General features: G+C 39.9%; 1 pseudogene; it reads left to right on the top strand.

Moving 5' to 3' along the window:
* Positions 1-10,456: 10,456 nt before the first annotated feature.
* On the top strand, positions 10,457-10,930 carry LOC147463887 (calmodulin-5/6/7/8 pseudogene; annotated as a pseudogene).
* Positions 10,931-12,880: the final 1,950 nt, after the last annotated feature.

Raw genomic sequence — 12,880 nt, 5'->3', positions numbered from 1 at the left:
TGTCCAACACCACTAATGATACAAGACCCCAATTTATGGCACCTATCCCAAAGGTAGAGGAGCAATCGCCAAGTGAGCTATGAAAAGCGATTAAGACAAACCAAAGGCACAACCAGTACATGTAAACAAGGTGCTAGATTATTTTGAAGGGAAGAAGGGAATACCACCTTGCTAGTGGAGCACAAAGGAGAGAAAAAATGGCCATACTCAATAGTGGGGTTAGAGTGGCCATTTCCACAGAGACTTGCAGGTATATTGGAACATATTATAATAACCTCTTGAAGCATAGAGTACAAACATACCTTTTCCATAGTGGATTTTGACAAGAGCAACAACTATGATGTCATTCTAAGGAAACCATTTATGCATCAACTTAAAATGGTACAAAATTGGGGCTATGACCAAATCTACTTGAGGAACAAAAATGTTACGACAAGAATTAGTGTCAAGGACCATAGCTATAGAGATGTTAGTCAAACTCTTGTAGAAGAATTTGACTCATTAACAATGAATGAGAAAGAGATACCTACACAGTTGCAAACAAAAGCATATATTTGTATATGTGGAGCTTATGACTATGAGAGTTTGTTAAGGAAAGATTTTGATCTAAAAAACCCAATCAAGGACAAAGATGACATTCAAGAACCATTTCCTGAGGATTCATTTGAGTCATTTGGATGGGACCAAATATAGGCTACTCTAGATGTGTGCGTAAATGAACAACACCTATAAAGTTTTGTGATGAGGAAGGCTATGACATATCTCCCTATTTTATGATAAAGGTGTTGAAGAAAGCTGATGAAAATTATGAGTATGAAATTAGACAAGGTGAGACAAACAATGTCATGAACCATGGTGCAAAAGCACAAATGAAGGAAGAAAAGCAACCATGGGAATATGTCATCATTGACATACCTGAAGAATCAACAATAGTTGTTCCAAAGAAGCAGACTCCAGAAAATGCACAACTAAAAGTGGATGAAGAAGTAGTGTGTCCAAGTTTGACATCAAATGTTCGGCAGACTCAAGATCTAGAGAAGAACAACAGACTCAAGATCCAGAGAATAACGATAGACTCAAGATCCAGAGAAGAACAAGGATAAGAAAAAAGATCAATTGTCTTCTATAGTGATCAAATTTAGTGTATGTGGAGAAACAAGACTCAAAATTACATGTTCATCTATGATAGATCCTTATGTTACAAGGAATTTAATGTCTTATGGCACTTGGATAATGATGGGGGAGCCACCAATCAAAGAGCTAGAAGAAAATAGTGTACACAAGTTCTAGTGTGCCAATTCCTAGCTTTGGTGTGGTAGAAGCCGTACTCAAGTTAAGTACTGGGGAGTTCAAGGATACTTTCTATCTAATCGATTCCCATCACGTCAAGGAGGATATGGTCCTTAAAAAAGCTAGATAAACATCTTCTTTCAACAACAACAACGAGCTTCAACAACAACAACAAACATAGTTCCAAAAGCAACTCAAATCCATGAAAAGAAGGAACAACCAACGATAGCAAAAGAAGGTAAAGTTAAGGCAAACACTGAAGCCGATCAACTTTGCAAGTCGACATACCTTCAATGAGTCTTCATCAAACTTCCTACGCATCCTCTACATTAAAATCCAAACCATCAACAATGCAATGGAAACCTAAGTAGAAAGTTTATTAATCAAAGTTTCCATCACAACAAAGCCTTCAAAAAATCCAAAAAACAGCAACCAAGTGTTAGTATCCAAAGAGCACATCAAAGTCAAAGATCCAGTTTGGATACACCAATCACAAATTCAACCTCAACAACCAAAGGTAATAGGGTAGGTAGCATCAAATGAATTAATCACTTCTCAAGGCTACTTTCAAGGGGACGCTAAGTTTGGGCCAAAAAGCCTAAGGTAATAGCCTGGACCTACTCACCTCAAGGACAAATTTCTACAAAGAAAAAGTTGAGCCATCAATGGAAGACAAACACCTCGATCAAGAGAAAGAAAAACTTTAAAAGGCATCAAAAAATACCTTTAAAGAAACAAGCAATGCCACGAGTATGGGTACCAAAGTCAGACTTCTACCAGGCTACCTGACAAAGACATGTGAAGCAAAAAATGATTTCAGTCAAGCTACTCAAAGCACAAGGATTTTATGAAGCTAGCACTCAAATGTGGTTATCAAAGGTAGTAACTCAACCTGGAACAAATAAGGTCAGTCATGTAGCACACGACTCCACTCGAAGGCAAGCGATCACAACCAAGAACCAATAGAAGCCAATCACAACAGAGGGTGATACAACCTCCCAATGGATACCTCACCTTCTACTACAAAAGCAAGGCTTTTATAAGGGTCATAGTCAAATATGGATCCCAAAGCCTAGTGTACATCAAGCCATGGAGCCAAAAGGGCAAATGCAAAACCGTCACATAGAGACCACAAATGAGGTAGGTTTCCAAATTTCTATTGGAAACTCAATCACAAAACATCCACAACTGCTTCCCATGGGAGATAAAACAAAAGCTCCATCAATCCCTTCTACAATCATATAACCTGTTCCACAAAGAAATATTGACATACAAAAAACAAATCAAGCGGATCAAAGGTATGCCAACCTATCAGAAAAAACGGTGGCATTCAAAGACCAAAACAACGAACGAGGCCTAAATCTCAAGAACCTATGGAATTAGGTTTTTGGCTTTGAATAGGTACATCCAAGTTGCTATTAAAAATACATGGCATAAGAGTCAGATTTGGATAGCTAAGCTGCTAAATGAGCGAGATGTTCGTCCCAAATCTTTAAGTAATATTATTTATGGTCTAAGAGTCTTAGCTATCCTAGGTACTACTCAATCTGGAAGAGCTGGCATATTTAATTTGTGTTGCTCATGCTGGTATAGGTGAGCATAAGAGTCAAATTCTATGTATTTCAAGTCTAGTGAAGTGAAGGAGGCAGTCAGAAAGACACTCACGCATTGAGCTTAGTGAGGTATGAGTGGAGAAGCTTCTACATCAAAAACCATTCTTAAAAACGTGGAAGCTTTTGTGACATCCTTTCATGTCACATGTGCTACATTTGCTCCTTGATGTACCCATCAACTCCATCTTTTGCATTGCTTGCTTTGTTTGTTGACAAATTTCTCATATGCATATAGAGTATCCCATAATTAACACTTGCATTAGAAACTCTTCCTTTGTTTCTCCCAAGCACTTACCTTGCATGATAAGATACTTCAACTCCAATAAGAGCGTATGCCAAAGGCACTTTTTCCCCGCCGGATTTTTTTTCCTTTGGTCATTTAGGTTGTAGACCCTAATTTAGAAACACTCATCACTATCCTCTTGTATATATTCCTTTTACATCAAGTGCTACACATATCATTCGTCAAAGAATTAGAGAAAAAATTGCAGGTCTCCACATACTTGTCAAGAGAAACTCTTATCTTCAATGAGAGATACCCCTCCCCAGGGGTCTATGCACAACATATACAATTTTCAATATACATCAGAGTTGCGGAAGCATTTGCATAGGGGAGGAGTTCTCAGCACCCAACCAAGCATGGAGTTTAGGCCATGAGCTTTGCAGACTGCATCCAGAGGTACATAGCGACTAGTGCTACCCGTGAATGGGTGGTATGAATGAAAGTGTACTCAAGAAAATTATAGCATTGTGGAGGGTGAATATATGTGTACACCATGTTGCGAGAAGAGAGAGAGAGAGAGAGAGAGAGAGAGAGAGAGAGAGAGAGAGAGAGAGAGAGAGAGAGAGAGAGAGAATATAGTGGGGGGTGAAATAGAGTGGACAGAGCATGAGAAGATGACAAGAGAGATTCTTTAAATGCCCATCTAAATGGAGCAGGCAACCATGTATTAATGCAATGAAAAAGTATGGGTATACCATAACATCCAAAAAAGAGTTTATGACAAAATAACTAGCAGAGCATCGGACCCTGTGTAGGGATCGACCGGTCCCCACTTTCGCTCTACTACGGACAGAGAGAATTTCACTTCACTATGAGTGAGCCAGAACACCTCCAACCTACCTGAGCGAGACACAGGCTGAGGCCGCTTTGCTTCCATCCATGAACCAGAGCTCTGAAAGGATCCCAAATACCAGCAGGTGGTAGGGTATCAACACCAACCATACCAGTTTAGGTGCCATGCCTCTTCGATGCCCAGCACCGGGTATTTAGGCAAAGCCAAGGAAAAATCCTCGACGTGTTATCCGTGTAGGTCATTCAATGCTCGACGCAGTAACCGTGTAGATGAGTCTAACAAAAAAGAAGAAGACCTAGGCAACACCCCCGATCCAGCAAAGCTCCAGGTCAACGACCCTTTAGTCTAAGGCTAAGCAATGTGGGTGATCCTAGTCTTGTAGCGATGCTGCCATGAGAAATATAACACATGATTCCAATCACAATAGCACTTCCCAGATGCACAAACAATCTTTCCCAAACAATTAAACTGTACAGGGTCTCTTCCCTTACACGTCTACCATAAACCATCTTGATCCACTTCATGATCCGATACAAAAATCCATAAACCATAATCCAATCACATCACACGAGTGAGCACTCCACCCTATTTGGGTGAGGTACGACCAATCCTGTATAACCACTTAATAACATAACATGGCTACAAAAATTTCAAGAGCATAACCAAATCCAGTTAAAAAAAACCATAAGCCACACTGGCTTCCACCATAAAATTTCAACCATAATCCTTGAGGGAATCTCATCCCTTAACCATAAATCATAATCACATTGAATCAACTCCCACACTCGGAGTTTGACACATCCCCTGCAATCAATCGGAGTCCACACACGTGTGACTCTTAAGACGTGATTCTTTCATGCATAAAAAGATTCCGACCAGCAAGTAATCATGATATAAAAATCCAATTTTGACAACATCCAACTATGCAAAGTTGATGCATCACATCTGCACCTCACCTCTCTAGCACATAGAGCTAGTTTTTGACCTAGAAAGGTGGAAAGCAGTCATAACCATGCATATGAGGCATCCACATCAATCCATGAGTTCCCATACATCATATGATAACATTCTAACACCATAAGCATGATGCAAATCAGCTCCGACCTTTAGGTCAACCATAAACCATAACTTCACACATATGCAAAAACAAATTTTTGACATTTTCGGGAGCATGCAAAATATGAAAATGAAAGTATTTGACCTGAAACCAATGCATCAAGTTCATCTCCATACTATAGACTATCACTCTATTACATCACTTTGACCATATGGTACTCACACAACAAACGGTAACCCCAAAAGAAAGCCACTTTATTCATATCTGACTATGCGGTTCGGGATGTTTAACCATATACTCCCACATAAGTTTATGGCCATCTAGTAATTGAAATCATCTCACTAAAACAAACCATAAAACATATCAAAACATCTCAGTCAACTCACGACATCATATGGTACCCCCCTTAGTAGCACCCCTACGCGTGTAGGTAAAACCAGTTATAGAGTCATTAATAACTCGCATTTCCGAAGTGATAACGGAGACCTAAATTCATTTATCATCAAGTTTCATCAAGATTTTCAATTGGTTAAGTGGGTTTACCCATCCGGTGAATCTATATAGTGGTTCTCCAAGGAGCTTGGAGTCAAAAAAATTGATTGTGTAGTGGGCAGCAAACTGTTTTTTGACCATATCTCTTAGCTCGTGCGTGTTTTTCACATGACACCAAAGAGAGAAAATGTTCCAAATGATGTGTTTTATCTATGGTACAAAGGGTTCAGACTAATTCATATGGTTTGTGATTTATGACCAAAACAGTGTCCCTACCGCCTCTATGACGTGAAACAAAAAGCTCTTTTTATGCACGCACGTGATCATAAACGCATCATGTGCATAAATCAGCATGTTAAACATGATGAAATAATCATGGGGCAGCTTTGTATGTACTCTATTGATCCATACATGCACTCATATGCAAAAAAACAATCACCGAGAGAGGGTGACTACTCAAAAAAACGACATAGAGAGACAGAGAGATGATGGCTATGGAGTTTAGAGTTTCTCACCATGCTTTAGAATCGATTAGGGACTGTCAAAAGGCTCTTGATTTACCGCAAGAGAGCGGTGATGAAAGCTACATAGAGGTATTCGTCACGAGAGCTTCCGAAGAGCACGTACATCGTGAAACGAGAGAGAAGATAATAAGCAAGTAGAGAGAGAATATCCTTCTTCTTCTTCTTCTTCTTCTTCTCAAGAGAGAAGAGCTTATGCAGATGGTGATGAAGAGCTTACACCACTCCGTATAATAGATACGTATAGTCTTGCGGTAGTAGATGCAACAGACAACACTGAGAACTAAGCACTAACCGGCAAGTTATAGGCAAGTGCAACAGGCTGGAGTATGTCCCAAGTTGAGAGATGGTTCTACCTTCTTGCGTGGAATAGCCCCTAGCTTTTGGAAAAAAGCTCCAATCTTCTTTAAAAACAAGCCTTTTCTTTTGGTGGTCAACTCTCCCACTTACCACATTCAATTTTTACAGCAAAACTGACCATCCGAGCAGTATCTAGCCAACTAATGAAAACCGTAGCTAAATTATGCCGCATCGTAATGTCCCGACATAATTATGACTTTTCCGTACTATCCCGACATATTGACGGTACCGCTTTTTCTAAAAAAAATTCTCGTAAAAATCCCATCTGGTCTCGTTTTTTGCTCCGGATGATGATTTTTAAATCCAACGAGGCTAAAATCAATATTTTTATGTTTAGCTCATTATAAAAAGCACATTGATTTTCAAAAACGCCAAAAAGTACGAAAAGCTAAAAATAGCGTAGAAAAAAAAATCTTCTAAATTTGAACCACGGGTTCCTCTTGTCCACTGGAATAAGAAAGCGAGCCCGCTTACTAAAAAGCACTAGAAATCATGAAAAGCTATAAATAACGTAAAAAGCACTCAAAAAACATTTTTATAAAATTGAACCATAGCTTCGCTAGAACACGTAGATTAAGGATCCGACTTTGCTTTCTGCAACCAAAAAAAGCACCTAAAAGCATAAAAAAGCTAAAAATAATGGATTTTTCCAAAACTGCACCAAACATCCGTTTAACCTATTGGAATATGGAAACGACCTTGCTTTTTCCATTTAGAACCTTCCAATACTATCAAACAAGAATCTTAATTCAAAATTTTGCAAAATAGATATTGAAAGTTATTTCTCTTATTTTTAGAAGAGACCCAAAAATTGGGGATCTTACATCCTCCCACACTTAAAAAATTCGAGGTGTCCTCACCTCGACATGAAATCTGGATAGTTTAGTCTCATTACATCATGACGTTCCCAAGTTGCATTCTCGAGGATACGTTGACCATTTAACAAGGTGTTCAATGATAGGTCGATTACGTAGAGTCTTACCATACGTCGAGCAGACTTTACCGAGCGACTGGTAAAACCGAGCAAGACCCATCATAAAGACATGACACTTGAAGCAATTGAACACTATTTTTAGATGATATATCCTCCCTTCTATCCTTGTTGAGGGTCTGCACCCATGGTTGTAACACATTACATGCCTTATAGGTGCCTGATAGGTACATTATTATAATTGGATGACTTTTGTTCAAACTCTACCATATGAGATGACAATAGGTCACTCTAAATGGAGCATGTAAATCCTGCTAGCCCAAGTGTAGGCACACCTCTGATCACCACTCTCTCTTCTTGATTTTTTGTGGAGCTGTGATGATCAGAACCTATGACTCTCCTACAAGGCTCAACTACCTAATGAGACCATCCCATATCTATACAAAGGCTCAAAATGCACTCTATACCACATGAAGACTACCATGCAACTTGTTTACATGTATCTACCACTATTGGGTACTAGAGATTTTTGAAAAAATAATCTTTAAGACATTATCGCTAGCTTGAAACTAAAAAACCAAACTAGATTGAAGAAGAAAATTCACTTTAAAAATGAATGAAATTAAAATTACACTCTTTTTCTTGATAACTAGAAAAGAGCTACACTACAGGGTTGTGTACCAATCCAATGAGGCTTCCCCTTCTCTCTTTCTCACTCTCTCTTCAAGGTATCACAAAAATGCCTACCTTTGGTGAATTTTTGAGGAATCTATGTCATATTTCAAACTTGTCTAGACAAAAGAACTTGATAGAATTTTACGCCCTAATAAAAATTAAAGATTCCTTCAAAATTTTGATACAAGATGGATAAAATCTTCTTTGGGCTGCTGTCTACCAAAGTTTGTACATTTTTTGCGGGACACTAATTGCCCTAGTAGATGTCTCCAATTTTATCTTATTCCTTATTAAAAGGAATAAACATGTATTCCACTACCCACAAAAACTTTTAAAGATCTTTAACTTTTGCTTTATTGGAGACTAACAATTAGGATATTTTTTACCATCTTCAGTCTAGGCCTGTCAGACTGCAAGGAAGCAACCGAGAGGCGTCATCTCTCTCTCTCTCTCTCTCTCTCTCTCTCTCTCTCTCTCTCTCTCTCTCTCTCTCTCTCTCAGCCTTCATGCAACTTCATGAGTTGTTGGGCACAAGCGCAAGTACTGAAAGCTGACGATTGAAATCCCATGCGACACAAGCCTATGAAATCCAATTAGATTCATCATAAAGAATCTTGTGGAATTCCAACGTTCACAACAACGAAATTAATGGGAACTCAACAAAACCACCTGCATCAACAAAGCTATGTTGCCTCACAAATGGGATTACACTCTTGTTCAGCAGTATCTACGTTGAAAGTGAAAGGGTAATCCATAAAAATAAAAGGGAAATTACCTGAATACCCTTTAATTTGTGAAATTTTCCAAAATACCCCTCACATTTCAAAAATTCCCAAACTACCCTTGGTTGTGAGACTAAATTTCTCCAAAAAAATAAAATTCATAGCTTTTCATAAGAAGATTGATTGTCTATCATACAATATGCTAAAACTAGCATCCGAGTTGGTTATGTAGGCTTTGGAGTTGAAATGACTCATTATTTTTAGACATAATTGCCTTTTTTGGTAATGTGTGTCAAATTAGATGCCAAGCACTCAAAAACGCATCTCATTTGTCGAAAAGAAATAAAGATGATAAAAATCTTCAACAATCCAACCAAAATAGATAAAGGGTATTTTGGGAATTTTTGAAATTTGTGGGTTATTTTGGGAATTTCCACGAATTAGAGGGGTATTAGCGAAGCGAGGGCCGACAATGGGCAACTGGTAAATAGTAGGCGAGGAGAGAAGCAAGAAAGGTTGGCACTAGGCAAAGGGTGGAGCTGTGCAGCATACAAGGAGGAGGCGGGCCAAATGGAGACCAACGACACGGCATAGGGAGCAACAGGCTTTTTTAGATACGGCAAGGGCTTGGAGAGGGGCCAGCCAGCAGCATGCGATGAACAGGTTAGCCGAGTATAGTCTTGGGAGAGATCAATATCCGATGTTATAGCCAAACAATCTCTCTCTCTCTCTCTCTCTCTCTCTCTCTCTCTCTCTCTCTCTCTCTCTCTCTCTCTCTCTCTCTCTCTCTCTCTCTCTCTCTCTCTCTCTCTCTCTCTCTCTCTATGTGTGTGTGTGTGTGCATGCGCGCGTGCGCGTGCGCGTATGCGTGTCTGAGCTTGAGGGACTGATCTGTCCGCACACATGCTTGCTTTCAAACTTTCTCAGGCTAAGGTCTGGTTAGCAGGAGGAGGGATGATGGATAGCGAAGCCTAAGTTTTGTCTTTAGAGAGAGCATATAAGCATTTCAAAACTTCTCAAAACAGTCCACAGTGCCGCGGACTGTTTTCATGAGTTTTTAGACCCCTTTTATGTAGACATCATTTCGGCATGCTCTGCAAGCAAACACACATTGCCTTTGAATCCACGGGGTTTAAAAGAAAATGTTGACTCTGAGAGAACAGAAAAATTCATAAAAGCAAATGTGGATGTTGTAGTGGACGATCAACACAAGTCTCTGCAGACCTGCATGCAGAATATCTAGAAAATAGCAAAAACTTGGAAAGCACCTGGCTAGAACTTCTCCTCGAGTATGTCTGTTTGCTTATAAGAATTTTAAAACTCCTTAAGAACAGTTCGCGGCACCGTGGGCTGTTTTCAGGAGTTTTTGGATCTGTGTGTGTGTGTGTGTGTGTGTGTGTGTGTGTGTGTGTGTGTGTGTGTGTGTGTGTGTGTGTGTGTGTGTGTGTGTGTGTGTGTGTGTGTGTGTGTGTGTGTGTGTGTGTGAGAGAGAGAGAGAGAGAGAGAGAGATAGAGAGAGAGAGAGAGAGATGGATTCAAGTCAAAGACCCCCACAGTCCACCTTCATAAGCTCAAACGGAGGCACAATCATGCTCCTCACAACTCATCATTCCTCCTCAACCTCACAACTCACCACTCGTCATCATCTTTCTTCTTACGTCTCCCCGTGCTTTCTTTTGTTTTCTTCTATCCTCTTATATGTGTGCTTTCTTTAGCACGATGGCTGATCAATTGAGCGAAGACTAGATCTCGGAGTTCAAGGAAGCGTTCAATCTCTTCTACCAACAAAAGATAGCAATGTCAATGAGGGCAATATCACCACCAAAGAGCTTGTATTATGATGCGCTCACTTGGACAAAAATTGGTAGAATCAAAGCTACAAGAGTTGATCAATGAAGTGGATTCGGACGGGAATGGGATGAGCCATTTTCTTTAGTTCTTGAATTTGATGGCTCGCAAGATGAAAGATACCGACTTTGAGGAGGAGTTGAAAGAAGCATTCAAGGTTTTCGATAAGGACCAAAATGGGCGTATTTATGTGTTGTAGAGCTTCATCATGTGATGAGTCATGAGCCAAATCTAGGAGAGAAGTTGATAGATGAAGAGGTTGTTGAAATGGCTCAAGAGGAAGATGTTCATGGTGATGGATAGGTGAATTATGACAAATCTATGAGGATGATTCTCTCAAAGTAGTGCTTTTGACACGTGTAAACCTTAAACGATGCTAAATTCAAATCACCATTCTTCTGTTGTTATAATCCACCATCATATAGAGCAATAGTGGTCTGAATTTTTATACACTTTAAAAATGAAATTTATTCATTGTTGCCTCGTTTTATGTGTGTGTGTGTGTGTGTGTGTGTGTGTGTGTGTGAGAGAGAGAGAGAGAGGGGGGGGGGGGGGGGGGGGGGGGGGGAGGGGGGGCAAGTCGGTGCAAGGTTAAGAAGAGCTTGCCCACCGGCAGAGTGTCTTTAGCTTCCTAAGAAGAACTAGGAGGGGTATGTAGAAGATCGCAATACAGCTTGTTCCAAGGGAAAGAAAGAATGCCCCAAAATTTGAACATATTAGAGGAGAGTCGAGGTAAGAACACCATGTATTGGATGAGAGTCTAGGGAAGAACTTGACACACACACACACACACACACACACACACACATAGCGCGAGACAGAGAGAGACCCTACATGTAGATCCTAGCAAGTCGTGAGCGTGTTGAATTTAGCCACCCTTGGCCACCTTCTGTCCAAACCACCATTGGTTCCAATCACTTAGCTTTCAGCCTAGGTTTGTGGATTTGCCTCTAGTGGCTTCAAAGCTATAAAGCTAGGCTCTCTCTCTCTATCTCTCTCTCTCTCTCTCTCTCTCTCTCTCTCTCTCTCTCTCTCTCTCTCTCTCTCTCTCTCTCTCTCTCTCTCTCTCTCTCTCTCTCTCTCTCTCTGCCCTAAGTTCTTCAAAGAATCTTGCTAAACTACGAAAAACATAGAGGAGCAACATCTATAGTGAGGACAAGTTGGCACACTACAGCCAGTGCAAACCCAAGAGATTGGTGGACACAAAGACTAAGTAATACGGGCAACCACTAGTGCATAAAAAAGCGGCAAGACGATGTGTGCAAAAGGTATGAAATTAAGAAGAGCAAGCCTTCTCTCTCTCTCTCTCTCTCTCTCTCTCTCTCTCTCTCTCTCTCTCTCTCTCTCTCTCTCTCTCTCTCTCTCTCTCTCTCTCTACCCAAAGTTCTTCTCTAAATCTTCCTAAACCACCATGCCCTTGGCTATCGATGTTTATCCAAGTCATCATTGGGCTACAAAGGGTATTGTAGTATGGAGCGTTTTAGTCCACAATCTCTAGAATATGGATAGTTAATCAGCAAAATACTACATAGTGTGGACCATGTTTGTTGAATTCCGTGAGATTTTAATTTCTTTCATTGTGCTAACATGTTGATTTCTGCATTCTTTCTTACTCAAACTTCATTTTAGATGGCTTCTATATGGGTGTTCTTAGGATGAGTTCTTGAAGAGACAGTGATGTTTAATCAAGTCTAAAATGCTATTAGAGATGGTAGGGAAACATAAGCTCCTTGGGATTTAATTGGACTACTTTGCTCGATTCTTGATTTGCTTGAAAAGTCTCGCTCTCTCTTTGAAATTCCTCATTACGTAGTGGCTTGGTTCTACTCTAAAGTATTACCTCGGGGTATACTTCAAAAGATCTGTCAATGGATGTAGATAATAGAGAATCATCAAGAATATGTTGTGGACCACGTACATAATTCTTGAGTAAGCTAACGTGAAAAACATCATGTACCCTTATGTGTGGTGGTAACAAGAATCTGTAAGCTTGATCATTTATCCGCTCTGTGATTACAAAAGGTCCACAATATCTGGCAGTTAGTTTCTTACACTTACCCATTGATAAAGAATTATGTTTGAGTTTCACCCTCAAAAATACCATATCACCATCTTCAAAAAGTCTGGCAGATCATTTTGGATCAGCTATCTCTTCTATATATCTTGAGCATCCTTTCGTGTAAGATCTGTTTGTAGTTGCATTTCATCCAACATTTGTTTGGATGCTTGAACTTGTATGAGAGGGTCTGTCCATTTGAGCTGAGTAAGACACTCTTGTCCATACAATGCTTGGAA

This window comes from Adiantum capillus-veneris, chromosome 2 (assembly GCF_014529385.1).
Source record: "Adiantum capillus-veneris isolate H3 chromosome 2, ASM1452938v2, whole genome shotgun sequence".
NCBI classification, from domain to species: Eukaryota; Viridiplantae; Streptophyta; class Polypodiopsida; order Polypodiales; family Pteridaceae; genus Adiantum; species Adiantum capillus-veneris.
Note: the sequence above shows the minus strand (reverse complement) of the source record. Positions and strands in the feature narration are given on the sequence as shown.